Source organism: Triturus cristatus, chromosome 6 (assembly GCF_964204655.1).
Source record: "Triturus cristatus chromosome 6, aTriCri1.1, whole genome shotgun sequence".
In the NCBI taxonomy this organism is placed as follows: Eukaryota; Metazoa; Chordata; class Amphibia; order Caudata; family Salamandridae; genus Triturus; species Triturus cristatus.
Window position 1 is genome coordinate 1,023,036,626 of NC_140589.1, and position 18,448 is coordinate 1,023,055,073.

The following is an 18,448-nucleotide window of genomic DNA, read 5'->3' on the forward strand; positions in this document are numbered from 1 at the left end:
TGATGGACAAACCACAGAGAGTGTGACAAACGTGTTAAGAAAACAGTGCCGGGGTTTGGGGTTGTTGAGCAACACGAGTGAGGAGCGGGTGGAAAAGACATTTGAGAGTGGGAGGGGGGGTTTTGGTGAAACCACAAGAAGCGGAGGGATGCCGGGGATGAAAGAGTGGGGCTGCGGAGTGCATGCCAAAAAGAAAAAAGAGTGCCTGTGGCCAGTGGACGAACACTGGCCTCAGTGAGCAGTACTTCACGGCTGCTTCATGGTATGGATGAAGATTCAAAAGTCCATGAGGTACCACAGGCCAATAGGAAGACCAGAAAGGAGAGTAATGTGGGAGCCTACCAATGACAAATCAAGGTAAGTAATGGGCGGGCTCAAATTCCCTTTATTACTTTTTTTAATTAGAAGGCGTTTCTCTAGCACAGCATAAGCGCTGTGCTGTCAGCGTAAAAAGGGCTCTGCTCTTAACAAACTTCTATTTTCTTGGGAACATTTGTGTAATTCCATCTAGCAGCTACAATAAAGACCAAAAATTCATATAAGCCAACAAATGAGAGTACCTCAGATAACTCCCCACTGATAAAACTGCATGAAATGTCAAACTGAGATTCTAAGTGGTATGTCAGTTGTCTGCCAATTTTCGTGCAGATTCACCAAAAAGTACCAAAGTTGTTAGCAAATGAAACAATAAAAGCCATTTCATATGCAAGTCCCAACTCAACCATTTAAAAGTGTTGCTCTGTGAGTTTTGAATATAACACTTAAGGCGTAATTAAGATTGATGGGGGGGTTAATATTTCCTTCAATATGAGATAAAAATAACAAGTTAGAGCACTAACGTAGTTCCTACCCCCATTATCATGTGGTGTATCCAGTACTGGTGGTGCTGTTTGTTTTTCTTTTTCTTTTTTTTCCCTTAGAAATTGAGAGACAAAAAAAAATCCTTTCCTTTTTAAAATGTGGAATGTCTGAGGAGTACAAACTAAACCAGATATTTATGTTTTAGTTAATTTTCTTTGTAACTTCTACAAGAGATGCCAAGTCCCGTCAGACTGTCACTAATCCACTTTCGTAGCCTTTCCTCCTCAAAAAATAAAAAGAGACAGCCAACTATTCCTGGGGCGCTGCGAGCTGTCCCAAGCAGCCATTGCCCATTGACAAAGAGAACGGGCGTTGCTTACTATTCAGATATACCTGTATGAACTTCTCATTTGCGAATGCTGTAGTATTGCTACTAGCATGACTTATAGTAGCCTTCAAACACTATTGTGTACCATTTGAGTATCAGAAGGGTCAATCGAACTATTTAACTTCAATACCTACTGCAGCATTTTGCTCAGACCAAGAATGCTAAGCCTGAAAGGTTTGCCATTTCTAAAGAATGTCCTGTTTTTTTCCATAAGGTAATGCTTAAGAACAGTCTGTAAATCATTGTTATGGTATTTTTGACTGTGACCTGTAGATATAGCACGAGTCCTTATGAGGAGAGGCGCGGAGAGATATGAAATTTGAAGTCCTATAGTTGAATACCACGATATACAACAGCGAAGAGGTTTTGCGTGCATTTCTTCAAATAAATTCATCTAGCATTTAATAGCCCTTCTTAGTTTGCTCTTTCTGTTATGTAATGTTAGAATAATCTTACAAAGCGCTCTACCACCTATCTTCTGATGATTAAATGAATCACTGATATTAAAGTGAGCCTGCAGAATACAAAATTGAGCTATTTGTCCAAACATGTGCTTATTTTTAAGTTTCTTCCTAAATACAGGGTAATAGGAAGTGTTCCTTATTTCTAGAGCCAATAAGTTCCCTATGGATATAGTTTGCGTAGAAAAAGCATAGCCTCCAGATCATCTAACGTTAAAACTGGAGAGCGAAGGGACTTGACTATCTCAGAGATGTGCCTGACACATAGCAGTGTAGGTTCCTTTGTGAACTTTCTTCTTCCTGTGTTAATCTGTTTAACGGAAATGGAGACTACTGTAAAAAAAAATGTTACTTGATCACGCACTTTTGTGCAATCTGATTTCATTCGAGTCAGCCGTTCCCATCTTCCTGTATAACGAGCAAATGTAAGATACAAAATTTTACTGAGATGTTTGCTCTTTAAGGTATACTCTTAACGTTGTTGCTCAAACTTATCACACCATTCCTAACAGTTTTAAGTATTGTTTGTTCTTCATGTAAGTGTCCAAATTAGGTTCCAAGAACGATTTCAAAGATAGATGTTTTCTGTAGTTAGATTCATTCCAGCAGGAATCGTTCTAACAGAAATGTACTTTATTTACATGCATTAAATAGTTGTGGTTGTGTCAGTAAGCCGAAATGTTTGATTGTCAGAAGTTGGGTTATGTTAACTTACACCAGTCATGATGAAAACACTCCACTGTTTTAGTATCAAAAAAGAAATTCTGCTTCAATTTCTTTTACCTGAATTGGATAATACCAGCCTTGGTTCTATTGTGAATATTTACTTTTCAGCTTTACATGCAGCTATGACATGCTCTTTCAGTTTGAGGACTTTCTACTCAACTGAATGTGTGTTCATCTTGTGTCTATTTAACTGGTGATCATAGTTATGGGCTGCTGGCCACAGCCAGGTGGGCCCACAGAGCTTTGCACATTCTGTCTCGAGGGAGACATCAGGCTTCCAATAGTGTTCACTGAAGGTGTATGTGGACCCTATGTAGAGGACATTTTTCTGCCACTGTTAGACTGCATCTAATGACTATGAAGGATTGGAGGAATGCCCTGGGCTGAATTTAAGTGGGTGGCTCCAGTATACTGTTTTTACCGGAGGAATCATTACCACAATGCATTTACCTCTGAAGAAGGTGGTGGCAGAGATATAAGGAGGCATAGGAGGTCTACTTGGCCAACCAGAACGCGAGTTCTTAAAGATTTGTTCAGAACTAACGTCCTGTGCATTGTTAATTAGACAGAATCTAAATAAAGCCTTGGAGGTAGAAAGAGCAAAGCAGAATGAGAAAGAATTACATCAGTATCGCAAAAAAGATGATTCTTTTTCATTTAAATGTTTCTCCCATAATGAAGCAGCGATGTCTTCCAAGGAGTATATTTCAGAGGGGAGTAGCTGGCACATGCATCAACGTAGGCTTTTGCGATTCCTTAATTGTGATTATTAAGGAATCGCAATTAAGGAATTGCAGAAGCCTATGCATGTAGGAATCGCTATAAAAATAGCGATTCCTACACATTCCTTAATTGCGACTCGCAAATTGCGAGTCACAATTAAGGAATGCCGTCCCATTCATTCCTATGGGTCTCCAGGCCCATAGTAATGAATTGGAGATTGCATGAGCAATTTGCGAGTACCAGTAGGTACTCGCAAATTGCTCATGCAATTCCAAGGGTGCAAGGGTGTCAAAATGACACCCTTTTGCACCCCTGAAATTGATCTGTACACATATGTTGCACACCACACACATGCCCTTAGTGTGCGCAACATGAAACTTTGAAAAATGCACAAAAGTTCATTTTTCAAAGTTTTTGCAAATTACCATGAAGTTCAACTTCATGGTAATTTGCTCCCCCTATTAGCGAAATCGCTAATTTTTTTACTTCAATACATTGCATTTAAGGAGTCTCAATTTGAGATTCCTTAAATGCAATCGCAATTTAAGTAATCGCAATTTAGGGATTCCTTAAATTGCGATTTTTGCATTTGGGATGATGCATCCCAAATGCTAAAATACCGGTCGCAAAAGGACAGATTCTGAGAATCTGCCCGTTTGCGACCGGTTTTTCCTTTGATGCATGTGCCTGTTGGTGAATCAGATTTTAGAGGATCTGAGGGACATCTTGGTTTTTCCTCCACTTCAATTAAGGGAAGATGAATCTTCCAGTCTGATCTTGCTCTTACATAGCATGAAAAGATTTGTTTATTGGTTTTAAGAGAGTGGAGGGACTTGAATCATTTATCTATCCTAAGATTCATAAAAAATGTACCTGTTGATGAAGGCACACCCAGATCAATCACATACAGTTAAGGTGGATTCATTGTTAGCAACCCTAGCAGGAATAAGGTTGATGAATCCTTTTAATTCAGTGGATAAAAATACTGGGGCAGCATTGAAAAAGGCCTATGCTGGCAGTAACCTGCTTTGAGGCTTCAGATCTGTGACTTACACAGCCCACATACTGGTGAAATACTTTGATATTTTGGCTGGGACAATTCAAAAGGGAGAGTGTTGTTTAGAGGTGCTGGCATATATGGAGCAGTAGGCTACATCTCTCTTTGACATAACTTGTGATTATCTTAGAGCCTTAACAGCCATAGGTTCCATTCTGGCTAGCTGTCAAAACTTGGTCAGAGATTGGAAAGGTGACAATTCAGAGGAATCCACATCATTCAAGATTACATTATCAATTGTAAAGCTTTCTGAGGATCAGTTGTATGTGATATTGACTAAAGCTTTTAAAGACTATAAACATGCCTTATGCTAGAAGGGGAGGCCTTCTTCTTCCCCGTTTGACTCAAGATGGCCACAAACAATCTAAAAGAAGAAAGCAGTATCAGCCACACCACTCATCATAGAAGTCAAAATCAACTCTGCAGTCGTAAATCAGAAATCTCAACTTTCCTGAGTCTTGGGGAGTAGTGGGCCTAGATGCTCCAGTGGGAGGTCATGTCTGAGACTTTGAAGGCCTGGTAAATAGGCATTCCACATACTTGTGAGCTGACTATAATTCGGCATGGCCACAATATAAACTTCTCAACCATTCTGCAGATTAGGTTTTCATTCCTAATATAGTAACCGGCGGTAAAGAATTTAAGTCTACAAAGAGCAGCGGTTCTGGTACGTGCTGAAGAAGGTCAAGGAATTTACTCCATTCTCTTTCTTGTGGAAAAAGAACTACGTAGGTTTTACCAGACCTGAATCCGAAGAAGGTAAATATCTTCATGTCAATGAACCGTTTCAAAATTGCGTGCTTGCTAAAGATAATCACATGATCCAGCCAAAGGAATTCAAGTTGACTTTAGATCTACAGAATGCCTTAAATTTCTGTTTGCATGATATTTCAGAAATTCCTTCCATTTGCAGTTCAAGATCACCACTTCCAGTTCGAACAGAGTGGCATCTTCAGCAGGTCATCTTGCTTCTTCAGAGCCATAGATTCCTGATCAGTTGAGGAAAACATCAGATTGAACATGGCTCAAGATTTGGAATTCATTGAGACAAGATTGCAGACAAAGTATTGATAGTCATCCCAAATTCCAGAGTTTTTAAAATTCTGAGATTTTAATCACTTTCTGAATCCAGATTTCCCTTTGTCACAGCTTGGCTTCAGCTTCAAGGGGCCATGACAGCAACAGCAATGATTGTGCCCTGGGCAACGTTCCATCTCAGGAATCACAATAGATGCCAGTGGATATGGATGTTGAGCCACAATGGACTTCCTGTGCCTACGTGGCAGGTGATCTTCACAATGCAGGACACATTCGAAGAACTGGAGGCAACTGGAAGTAGGTAGGGGAGTTCCTTTGGGGTTTGCGCTTCAGATTTAGGGGTTTCGGTCTTGATAAGAATGGACAGTATGATGACCAAGTGAAAGACTGGTGGAATTGGTGCTGAGGCTTAGTGTCAGACGCTATCATGATATTTCAGCTGTTTGTTTCTAGGTCCAGTGAGTGTAGAACTTGGATGATAGATGTATTGGCATGTCTTTGGCGCCCCTCTATACATTTGCCCCTTTTCCTCTGATTCAGAGGGTTTTGACCAAGTTCAGGAAATAAAAAGCTTAGTTGTACATAGTTGTGCCTTTTTGGCCCCACACATTCTAGTCTCCTTTTTTTTTATTTATTTTTTTTTATTAAAATTTTAACATAAACATTGCTGATTGCAATACAAATTTGGTATATTGTCTCCTCACTCACTTCACTGAAAGTTCAATTTATATTCCCCCGGGGGCGTTTCCATGGTCTTGTGTGGGCTGTTATAGATTAGTCACTCAGATCTGTGTCGGAGTCCTCCAGTGGGGGGGGAGCAAATATTGTCTCGATAAGTGTTCCAATTGCCCCACACTCTTGCCCATTTTCGAGGACAACCTCTGTGGATAAATACTTCCCTTTCCGCTACCATGGCCCAATCTAGATCGTGGCACCAATGCTGGTGCATGGGGGCTGCCGGCGCTCCCCAACGCTGTGCAATTGTAATCCCCAGCGTCGCCCAAGCCTGCGCCGCGTGGTTAAGGTCTGTGGGCTCCCATATATTAAGAAGGCAGCACCGGGGCACCCCAGGGACCTCCACTCACTCGGGTGATAGTAGCCTTGACTGCCTCCCAGAATTGCGCTATATTGGGACAGTCCCATATTGTGTGCAGAAACGTGCCTAATTGTCCACATCCCTGTAAGCAAAAAGGCGTCTCCGCCTTCCCAATCCTGTGTAGCAGTATTTTTAATTGCACAAGTTGGAGACGGGGCGGGATTGCCACCTCCCGCGGGGTTGCCAGGGCCTCCTGCCAATCTTGATCGTCTAGGTCCCCCAATTCTGACTGCCACCTCACTCTGAGGGCGTGTGTGGGGTCCTTTTGATTATTTATCAGTTTGCGGTAGGTGAGGGAAATGGCTTTCTTGGAGAGATGGTCCGTAAGGAGGCGTTCCTCAAGAGGTGAGGACTCTGGGAGGTCGTCCCCTTGGGTTAAGGTCTTAGTAAGTGCATGTTTAATTTGTAAGTAGCGGAACTGTTCCGAATCGGCCATGTGGTATGTTGTTTGCAGCTGAGTAAATGTCACCATATTCCCCTTCCTCCACAAGTCTCCCACCCTAGAGATTCCAATGAGGTCCCAACGACCAAAGCCTTTGCTGTTCCGGAGCTTACCCAATCTAGGGGTGTCCCATAGTGGCGTATGTTGGGTGATTACCCCGTCCCAACCAAGCATGCGCTGTGCCGTGTGCCAGGTGTGAATCATGTGTGCAGTGGGGCCAAATAGAGTGTGTACCTTGGCCTAGTCTCCTTTTCTTTGTCAGATGATGAAGAATCCAGAATAAGTGTTTCATACTCTAACTTCTCCTCTGTGTTCCCCTTTTATGAGGAACACAGTTTTGTCATGCCTGCCTTGACTGTTTAGATCTTTAGAGGAAAGATTTATCTTGGAATTTTGCAGATGCAGTGCAAGCTTCTAAAAAACTTTCTACTTTACTGTCTTACTGTTAACAGTGGCTCATCTTGCTCAATTATAGATTTGGTATTACTCAATTAGTAGTGACTGGAATGAAAAAGTAAATAAGAAAGCAATATTTCAATTAGTTACTAATCATTTAATTACTCAATCCTTTCTTCCTATTTTCAGTTATTCGGATCCTCCGGCACTTCTGTTTTGCAATTGCGGGCCATTTATGTTAAGATGCTACAGAACTTACAGGATTTCTTCTAGTAGAATTGTTCCTTTTATCCTCCAGGTTCTTGTTGCATAGCTCTTTCAGTTTTTGATTTTCTGTGTTGATAAAAGTGTAGTACAACAACATAATGTCTGTTGGAGAAGGTTGATACTCTGAATAATGACTGAAATGAGGAAGAAAATATCCAGAGTAATGGAATTACTTGTAAATAATTGAAATATTAAGATTACAGCTTTAGACCTAATTGTGAAAACTTGGTCTCACATTTAAAAATGCTTTGGAAGAAATTATTCATGATTTGTTGAAGGGGCTCACTAGGGTAAATAGTGACTAATATGCGGTTAGCCATTCTTTGTCAGCATTATCAGTCTACTGCTGAGCTAATAAGGGACACAGTTTAGGAATGATTTTCCTAGCTGTGGTGAAATTTCAGTATTGTTTCCTATCTCTCTCTACTCTTCCGAAAATAAGCACACGTCAAGCAAATTTTGTCATTTAAAGGGCCCTGAGATTCGTCTTTTTCTGCTCAATTAACAAACAGGAGGGAGGAGGGGCTCTCCACATCTATTTTTTTATTTTTTATTTTTTTTTAGCATGTTAATTGATGCGAACAAACCAGCTTGTACAATGGTCTGGTTCCTAAAAACATGAATGTGTTATTATCTTTGCTCCTCTCTGTCGAATGTTATTACTAAACATTTGTCAGTTCTTTAAAATTAGAGTTTTTGACTGAAGCATCCTATATATGGATGTATTTACTCTCCAAACTGCTGTTATGTCATAACATTTTTATGTTTTGAAGACAAGTTTGTGTAATAAGTAAGTGTTGTGTTTGGGTTCTGCCCATTGGGTTTCCCCAGATTTTTTGACTTTTGGATCACTGGTTTTGGACTTTTTACTGTGGTTGAGTCTCACTACATGTTTTTCACCCATGGTAATCCCAAGGCAAATGGACTGCACATGTTTACAGCCAGTGTACTCCCTCTTTTAAGATAAGGTGGCTGCAACGCAGCAAGGGTAGGGGGCACTTGGCAGGTTACACATGAATACATGTACACATGTGTACAGGCTGCTCGTGGAAGACTACTGTTGCGTGCTGCCTGGTAACTGCACACAGGTAGCCTGGTGCAGTGGGGTCTCTGCAGAATCAGATATTGATCTGGGGTAGGACTTATAATTTTAGGGAAAGTCAGTGTGATTTATTGTTTTGTCTTCAGTGACATTTTATTACACATGTATGGAGAAAACTGCCTTAGATGTGGTTTTAAAGAATCTCACCGCTTAATCGCAGAGTCCACCTGCGGATCGGCCCAGGCCCCCAGTCACTTCCTGGTCTGATGCCCACCTGGGCTTCCAATCACAGAGGAGGGGGAAAGAAGCCAAAGCTGCTACTGGCCACTTAATGCAGTTCGCAGCGCAGCAGCGGGCACTCTTAAGATATTGCTGCTGCCTCGCGGCCAAAATTTTAAGCATTGCCTTTTAAAAATTGTATTGCATTGAATCTGATGTGGTTTTAAAGAATCTTACCACCTAATCGCATAGTCCACCTGCTGATAAGCCCAGGCCCCCAGTCACTTCCTGGTCTGACGCCCACCTGGGCTTCCAATCACAGAGGAGGGGGGAGGAGCCAAGGCTGCTACTGGTTACTTAATGCCGGTCGCAGCGCAGGAGCGCAGCAGACGCACGCAGTGGGCGCGCCAGCGGCGCCCCAAAAGCAATCACGTCTGCGGACGTCCGGGGCCAGGGGCAGTCATTAGGCCCAAATCACAGCCTGTTCCTCAGCCGAATTTAGACAGCTTTATTCTGGCAAGCTCATACTTAATCCCTCCACTGGCACCAATCTGGTAAAGAATGGGATCATGGTAACCAGAGCCTCCTTCCCTGAACTTCCATGCTCCACCCATTTTGCAGAACACACCCAGACACAGGACAGAAATAGACCTCAGGCGTTATCTGTCCTCTATCTAAATAACCGCTCCATGGTAAAACATCAAATGGACATATTTTTCTTACTGGAGTCCGAGCTAGACATCCTTCTGCTAACAGAAACCTGGCTCTCACAGAAATCCTCCCCTGACATTCTGGCCGCTCTACCTAATGACTACTAAATCCTCCAAGCTAACCGCCCCCAGGGGAGAGTGGGTGGAAGATAGCCGCCATTATATGCCATGACCGGAAATTCACCGTATTAACCTAGCTAGATCTAACTTCAGTAGGTAACCTCGTGTTCCAACTAGAATCTGACTCGGGCCCCTTTAATTTGTGTATTGCTCTACAGGCCCCCTCAGAGCATGCCTCTGTTTCCACAATCCCTGGGCGAACAGGTAGCTCACCTAATAACTAACCAAGCAAAAATCCTGCTGATCGGTGATTTTAACTATTGGGCAAACAATAGATTGGGTGGTCCCCAATCCGCTGAAGTAACCAACTTACTCACAGGGCTAAATCTCAATCAGCAGGTGTCTTCTGCCACACTTATTAAAGGGCACGCATTTGATCAGGTATAGACCACCAACCTTGTCATGTCTACCCTGTCGGTTACTCCCTGCACATGGTATGATCATTATTTAATCAAATTCACTGTCCATAACATCACCATGGCCAAAATCCCCACCAATGGCACCAATAAAAATCCATGCCTCAATACACTGGCCAGCACAGTCCAGCCCAAACAATAATCTGTCAACCACAGCGAGGAAAATTTAACAGATTGGCTATTAGCAGCTAGCAGTAAACATGCACCTCTCAGGGAAATAAACCTAGCCCGGCGTCGTAAAGCTCAAAAACTAGCCCTTCGGTAATCTGAAAAGAAGTGGAGACGCAATTACTTGCCTGAGGACAAACGGATCTATTTAGCTGCTGTGAAAGACTACAAAAAAGCTATTCTGACCACCAAAGCCGCCTACTTCTCTTAAAAAATTCTGACCTCTACCTACAGGACAAAAGAAACTTTTTCGATTGTTAACGAACTATCCAATCCTCACAAAGTCACAATAAAACCCACGCTCTCTCAAACTCTATGCGACTCCTTGAACACCTTCTTCATTGACAATATTACGAAAATTAAGGCTAGCATTCCTACATGCCCATCCCCCGAGGCATGCTCTAGTATGGCAAAAATCCCTTGCACTCTCAAACAATTCTCAACAATAAGCAACCAGATATTCCTGTACCTGCTGTCCAAGGTAAAATCTGGTTCACCCAGGGACTGCTGCCCTCCCCGTATCTTAAAGGAAGCATTTAATGCTCTCCCCGAACCAGCGCTATCCCCTTTGAATGAGTTACTGTCCCAGAGCTTTGTCCCCGATACCTTCAAAGAGGCAATTGTCGTCGCCCCCCCGAAGAAGCTAGGGGCTGATCCTCAAACCCTGATGAACTATCGCCCGATTTCCCTGCTTCCATACCTGGCCAAGGTATTGGAAGCTCACGTGGCCAGATGCCTCTCTGCTTTCCTGGAACAGTCTGAATATCTTGACCCCCATCAAGCAAAGTCCTGCCCAGCACACTCCACAGAGACTGTTATATTGACGGTATTGGAAACTCTCCGGAAGGAGGCCGACAGGGGCTCCCCGTAGGCTTTGGTGCTGCTGGATCTCTCTGCGGCCTTTGACACGGTCGACCTCTGCATATTGGTCAATAGTGTCAGAAAAGCAGGGATCGCCTCTTAGCCGGATTATTTCATTTCTGGAAACCGCTCTGTCGGTTTGCATTGCCCAGTTTACAGCTCCAAAGATAAGGACTACATGTGGAGTTCCGCAGGGCTCCTCACTATCCCCCAATCTGTTCACCCTCTAGCTCCTCCCACTGATGTGAGTCCTTAATGAGAGGAAAGCTTGCACTTTCAATTACGCTGACGACTTGTAAATGTAAATGTCAAGGTACTTATAGAGCGCACTGTCACCAGACGGACACCTTGCGGTGTCGCCTTTGCGGTTTCCTGGTGCTGATACTCATACCGCTGTGGAACCCCTCCTGGCTTTCCCTGTGAAGTGCCCACTCCTGGGCACCCCCAGGGTGAAGCCAGGCATCCTTAGCGCTGTTGTGGAGGCTAAGCAAGCTATTGCCCAGAGTTGCAGCGTGGGGCCCGTCATTAGAATAGGCACCGAGGCGAGAATAGACAGGACCGAGGAAATTGAGCCCGAGCCCCGCCGAGGCGGGAATCGAACCCTGGTCCCTGGCCAGAACTCTGCTTCAGGGTCTGCCGCTCTAACCATTGAGCCACACTCCTCCACCACTTCCAACTAATATTCTCCATTAGCAACTCTCCTGAATCAGTCCGTGATTTTGAGACCACTATGCTACATATTAGCGGCTGCATGAACAGCAAACAATTGAAACTCAATCTGGACAACACTGAACTGGTCCTAACGGGGGGTACCCATAACCCTTGGACCTCACTTTTTTGGTGAAAGGAACTGGGGCAATGCCCCACTTCATCTGTTTCTGCTAAAAGTCTTGGGGTAATAATTATTTGCGACCTCACAATGAAGACCCTAATTGGCTCAGTGATTTCAACTTCTACCAGTTGAGGAAAATAAGAAAGATCAGTAGATTTCTCACACAGGAAGCACTGATTCAGGTGGTGTTAGCCATAGTCATGTCCCATATTGACTACGCCAACTCCTTATACTTAGGCATTCCACTATACTTAACTAAGCGAGTGCAACTGGTACAGAACCAGGCAGCGAGACTGATCTTTCAGCAAACTAGGCGGCAACATGTCACCCCCCTGTTAAGGAAGCTGCACTGGCTCCTAGTCTATCCCACAGAGATGCGCCTTCAAGGTATGCTGTCTCATCTTTAAATCCCTGAATGGAAGGAGCCCTAAATTTGTTGACCGCCTTATTCAAAGGCACATATCCATGCGTAACCTATGTTCTGCTCACAAGCACATTCTGTCAACACCCTCCTTCAAACTGAAGCTTCTGGGAGGTGTTGGGTTTGCCTTACTAGCTCCCAGATATTAGAATTCCCGCCCCTCCGAAATCAGATGTGGCACAGACCTCCTGAGCTTCAGGAAGCTCCTCAAGACTTGGCTGTTTAGACAAGCATATGAGTAAATCACCAGGGCTCCGGGACCTCTTAGAGCAGAGGCATGAAACCAAGTCATTGTACGTGTGCTTTATAAGAAATTTTTTAACATAACAGAGTGCTGTTTCGCTTCCCCTTGGCCTAAAGAGACCAATGACCTATCGAATTGGGGTCTATCCTGTGCGGGAAAATCAATTCTGCAAGCTCCAAAAAAAGATCTCTTTACTATTTATGGGTCATCTAGAATTGTCATATTTCTCTGGCTCAGCTGAGAATCAGATCTCAGGCTTGTTATCACCTTGCTGTGCCAGGTTAATTACATATCTCTCCAGGGCAGAAACAAAGGCTCCCCTCACAAATGAAGCAATTAACTTTGTTTCATACAGCTCCTGAGGAGGAAAGGGGTGGGGCGGATTGATCTGCATCAATCAGCTGTCACACTGTGCCAGGGATAGGCCTGCTCAAACCCACTCAACAAAGGAAGGAGCTCAGACATCTGGAGCCAACACAGAAGGGGGCTCCCCTTTGAAAATGTAGTGATGTCAGCTGAGGCCCCCATAGGAGATGTGACTAGTGACTCCTGGATGGTGCAATTTTGAACTGTCTCAGCATGCTGTGCAGGAGAGTTGGGACAGGGGTGGACAGGTGACGTTTCACCCTTGGATTGGCAAGGGGTGCGTCTGGCTTTTGGAACCTTCCTCTCCCCTTTAAATCTGTTTGTACAAGTGGGAGATTCTCTCTTGCCTGGTGATTTCTCTATGCTTTGCTGCTGGACATTGGGACCGCCATAGAGAACTGGAAAGAGGCCCAGAAAGGACTAAGGACTCTGGTCTGTTGAGCCCAGGAACAATGGGTTTCCCCAAGGGCCAGTGAGGCTGGCTCCCTTACACCTTCTGAGAACCAGCTTGGGGAAAGCCCTGGACCTCTGCACCCAGAAACCAGGACCAGGAGAAAGGTTAGCATAGGAAGCCAGAAGAACCATCTCCCTAAGAACTGCACCACTTTATAGGTAATGAGGTATGCTGCAGCTGCCCCTTGGTAGTTAGAGCTCTCCAGCAGGAGTAAAATGAGCTGAAGATCGGCAAATTGGGCCACCTGGGCCAGAGTTATGGCATTTTAAAGTTTAGCGACCTTTTCGGTGACGAGATGCGTGGGGCTCCGCCGCTGTTTCTTAATCTACCCCTGGGGTGGGTCAGGGCTCGTGGATCAGTGCAGGATCGCGTATCAGATTTTTCCATGGTGGGGACTTGTGTAGGCTCCCACCCCAGACTTTAGGCCCAGGGACTCATCCGCTGGACCGTTTTGATAAATGTAGGAACCGGGATCCCATCCCCGACCATCAAAAGGATAGGGGGAGCGCTGTTGCACCCCTCCCGTATCACTTGATCCCTGGGCATGTCCTGCTCTCTGTGCCCATGTCTGGGGGAGTGGGTGGCCACTGCAAGAAAGAAGATCCCTGCCTGCAGGAGTGTGCAGTAGAGAAGAGCTGTTGGCTCCCGCGGGCAACGGAGGAGATACTGGCTGTGCGGGATCCAGCAGAGGTGATCTCCATGTGCTGCCCCCAACAAAGGAGGCATGCAGGGTGCTCGTGTAGGACCGTGCACCCCCAGGATAATAAAACAAAGAAAAAAGCAAGCTTTGTAGCTCTCCCCTACAGTGGTAGAGCTGATGTTAAAATATTGACTACTCTCGGAGGGGCGTCACATAATGTCCTGCTGTGCTCTACAATTTGTCTTTTTCGTCACTCGTGGTGGCCCCAGGATGGCAGGGACACCACCATATTGGAGAGGGAACCTGGAAGGGGGCTGCAGGAGTGCAGCAGCCCCCACTCCCAAAGTTGTTTTTCTATAGGCTTGACCCTATGTTTGCGGGGCCATCAACACCAGGTCCTTCCTGGAATTTTCCTAATGTTTAAAGCGCTCCCTAGGCTGGAGCTTCTGCTCTACAGCTGGGAGTGCCGAGCCCTCCAGGGGTTTACTTATAGTTGCAGTTATTGTGGCCCGAAAGTGTATAAAGGAGATGCATGTACCAAAGTGTCCTCTAGTGGCTAAGTCTATAGTTGTGGGTAATATAGGCAAAGGGCTACATGCATCAAAATGTAAATTGTGAATACCTAATTGCGAATTCCTGAGAACCGCAATTAGATATTCGCAATTTACAATGCATTAAATTCAGAGTTTCAGATTGCGATTCGTTGGCGGTCGGAAATCGCTCTACCTCATTAATATTAATGCGGTAGATCGCAATTTTTGACCCCCCCCCTAGGAATCACAAAAATCACAGGAATGGTGGCCTGCTGAGGTCAGCAGACCACCATGTCCGTGATTGCTTTTAAATAAAGCAATTTTTTTTGGAAAGCAGCCCATTTTCATTAAAGGAAAACTAGATGCTTTACAAAAGGTCAAATGAAACGTTCTCTTCTCATTTTTTAAGACCAGGCAGTGGTCCGTGAGACCACTGCCTGCTTTTAAAAACGCTTTTACATCCATTGACAAAGGGGGAGGGTCTCCTGGGGACCCCTTCCTATTTGCGGATGGGTTACCACCTACTTGAAGTAGGTGGTACTATGCAAATGTTTTGCAACCGCATTCACGGTCACAAAACATTCATGCATACCATTAGGATTCGGTATTTGGAAGGACGCCCTAAACATGCCCCTTCCAAATACAGAATCGCAAACCCATTTTCCGATTCGGTAACTGGTTACCGAATCGCAAATTGGGGTTTGCTGCATCAGGAAAGCATTTTTTGTGTTCGCATACACGCCGATTCTGTGAATTGGCCCGTTTGCGAAGGCAAAATGCTTGATGCATATGCCCCAAAGTGTGATGCCTTCTAGGGACTGTTTTTATGTTTTCATTTTCATGGTTGGAAAGTTTATATAAAAAAATGCACCGACACACGTTTTGCTAATCTTAAATGCTTTATTGAGATAATGTTGACAATGATTATTGATCAAAATTAATACGCTTTATAAACATTAATAAGTGCTTTTACCCTTAATTATTAGTGATTGAGGAAGTATAAACTGTCTTTAACATGTGGTTTGCTGCTCTGGACCTTTGACCAAACGAGTATACTTAGCTTATTTGGTTGCATGAGCCCATTAGGGGATCAAAGGTGATTATGTAATGTCATCTAGGGCATTTTCCATCTACCAATGTATACATTTGTAAATTACTGCATAGTATTTAGTAGTGTGCTTGTAATGTACTTTTCCTGAAGAAAAAGCATTGACTGGATAATCCTCCATTGGGTGTTATTGTTGCAAGCCAGCGAACGTTGATTGCTAGCCCACTCCACCTCTCCTGAGTAGGCCTTGGACTGCTCTGCCTCGCTACCCTGAGAGAGTCCAGCTCTACAATGGGGTGCTTGGTTTCCAATAAGGAGAATTGTGGACATATTACTTGTGCAGGCCACACAACTAATAACCCAATTTCCTACGGAAATTATCAAATGTTTATCAAATGCTTATCAAATGTTTGTCAGTTTATCACATTGCATTTAATACTGGAAATTGTTTTGTTGACCTGTGTGAAGTCCTATCAAAACTAATAAATAATTGAATTGAGACTAGTTAAAATGTTAATTGTACACAGTCCTTGTATGTGTGCGCTATTGGGTTTGAATCATGTTAAGAATTAAATACAGGGCCAAATATTTGTAGAGAGGTCTTTATATAAGGTCGAGATTTTGTCACAGTTTAAATGTTTTTGGAGTTTCTTTTCGCATGGTACTGCATTGCTGCCGAGTGGTGACTGAGGTTGCTGCTGTAATAGGAGTGAGCTTTTTTGCAAATGTAGGATGCTTTATTTGTTTATAGTTTTTTGGAGGATAAATTAGTTTCATACAGGAAAAGTTGCGAGAGGATGGCATTCTATGGATGTGCGGTGACTAAGATGCATATTCACCTGGGCAAGGTTTGTCACTAAGTCTATACAAAAAAGAAGAGAGTTTCCCAGGCTATACCAAAAGGGACCGGGTATAAGTAGTATTGCAAATAGAGATTTCCCTTTTGTATTAATCAAAGCTCCTACAGTGAGATTGTATACATTATACAATGAACCAAAGAAAGATAATGAACCAAAGAAAGATAATATCTATATTCCTATTAAAGCATCACGAAGTCAAGATATACTATTATTTTAATTTATTATGCCTGTATCAAAATGTAGACAATATTGTATTCATTAAAAACACTAAACATTGCACATCCTAATTTCCATTTATATAAAAAGCAGACTTTTATTCATAATATCAATAATATATTTTGCAGTAATTCTATTGACAATTGTCGTTAATGGTCAAAGAATTTAGCAGCAACTCAAAACATATCACAATAACAATAATAAAATATAATTGGTTAAAAACAAATTGACTGTCCTCTTGTCGACGCGTTTCGGTGTAATTTGTAATTAATAACACCTTCTTCAGTACCCACACCATAAAAACATAGACTGCTCACTACATGGAATTAATAGATCTAAAGATAAAAGATACATACAATTAGGCATACAGCATGTGCTAAAGGAAAAAAACTTTTTCTTTGGGTCAGTATAATTTGTATTGCCAATAATTTTGCAGAGGATACGAATAATCAGACCCCCAAGCTAGACACTAGAATGCATTTATTAAAATACATTCATATACCTATCTAGGATATAATTATATCAAGGTAAGTCTAATGGAACTTAACCCATTTAATTCAGCCATTTATTATAGCCAAACGCAAGATATGTATTATAAAGCAATTTATGGATAATCTTAAAAATTGCTTAGCCAACTATGATTTAAAAAAAATAAAAAGTATAAGATATAAAGTATGGGAAACATTAAATTAGTCCCGTTTTGTATAAGCTGCAGCTTTATACATGAGGTGTACACATATACTTAATCAGACTCCTAGCCAATAAATCTGTATATTCTTACAATTGACCTAACATGTACTTACATAAAATATATGGCTCCTTTTTCTTATACTTTTAACAACCAAAGGGGTATCAATTTCCTTCGTCCTATTTTATCAGATAATATAATTAATCGTTAGACCAATATTTGTTCAATCCACTGTTTGAATTACTAAACTCACCCGTAATAGAGCGTATATTTTCACTATATTCCCTTGACTGCTGTAGATAAAATTCAATATTGGAATTGATGAGGGGTACTGGTTTCATTCACCCTATTAAGTCAAGAAATGTATATGCTTTAAATTAGTAGACATAAAAGAACATTTTAACCTATTCCTTAATTATTAATTTTTAGCAAAATTACTCACCCAAAAGGCTCAAATTTATTTATTTTTTTTTTTTTTTAAAGATATTGGTGACCTTTTCTTAATTAATTAAAAAGGTGACTTCCGGCGTATTATTTCACTTGTTGAAAACTTCTGCCTTCATATAATTTGTTCAGAAGTCCATTCCTAAAATACAAACCGAAAAGAAAAATAACTATAACACTAGCCATAAAACAATAAATTGCCAATGATTCAAATGTATATCCTTATACTATTAATATAGCCATGGAGGGCTTAATTCACCAAGGTTTCTCGATAAAACGTAGCATTAACCCATAAATTGGTGCTACATACGCAAAGGCTTGCATATAGAGGAGGCCCAAATTTAGAAACCGCCAGCCCGACGCCAACCGCTACAGTTGTTGTATTTCTAAATAGGCCTAACTCTACAGCATTATTTCTTTGGTTCATTGTATAATGTATACAATCTCACTGTAGGGGCTTTGATTAATACAAAAGGGAAATCTCTACTTGTCACTAAGTCTGCCAGTTTGCAGAGCTGCACTACACAGTGATTTTTGTTTCATTCGTATTTTCCATAATTATCCACTGTTCACGAGACTCAAATGTCCCCATTTTTGCGATTTGGATAGGGCATGGCATACTGTAAAAGTAGAGGAATGGGGTGAGCAAGACAATAATAGTGTGCAAGAGTGCTGCAAGAAGTTCTGACCTAAACGTTTCACACTTTGGCAATGGTGTATAGATTAAGGCTTTATGAATCTAGTCATCTGTGCACTTGGAATTCATGAGTA

The 18,448-nt window shown here is 42.5% G+C and overlaps 1 protein-coding gene across 4 annotated transcripts in view; it reads left to right on the forward strand.

The window, feature by feature from the left end:
* Positions 1 to 18,448, forward strand: part of HINT3 (histidine triad nucleotide binding protein 3) — a 129,046-nt gene that overhangs the window by 37,539 nt on the left and 73,059 nt on the right. The window lies entirely within an intron of this gene.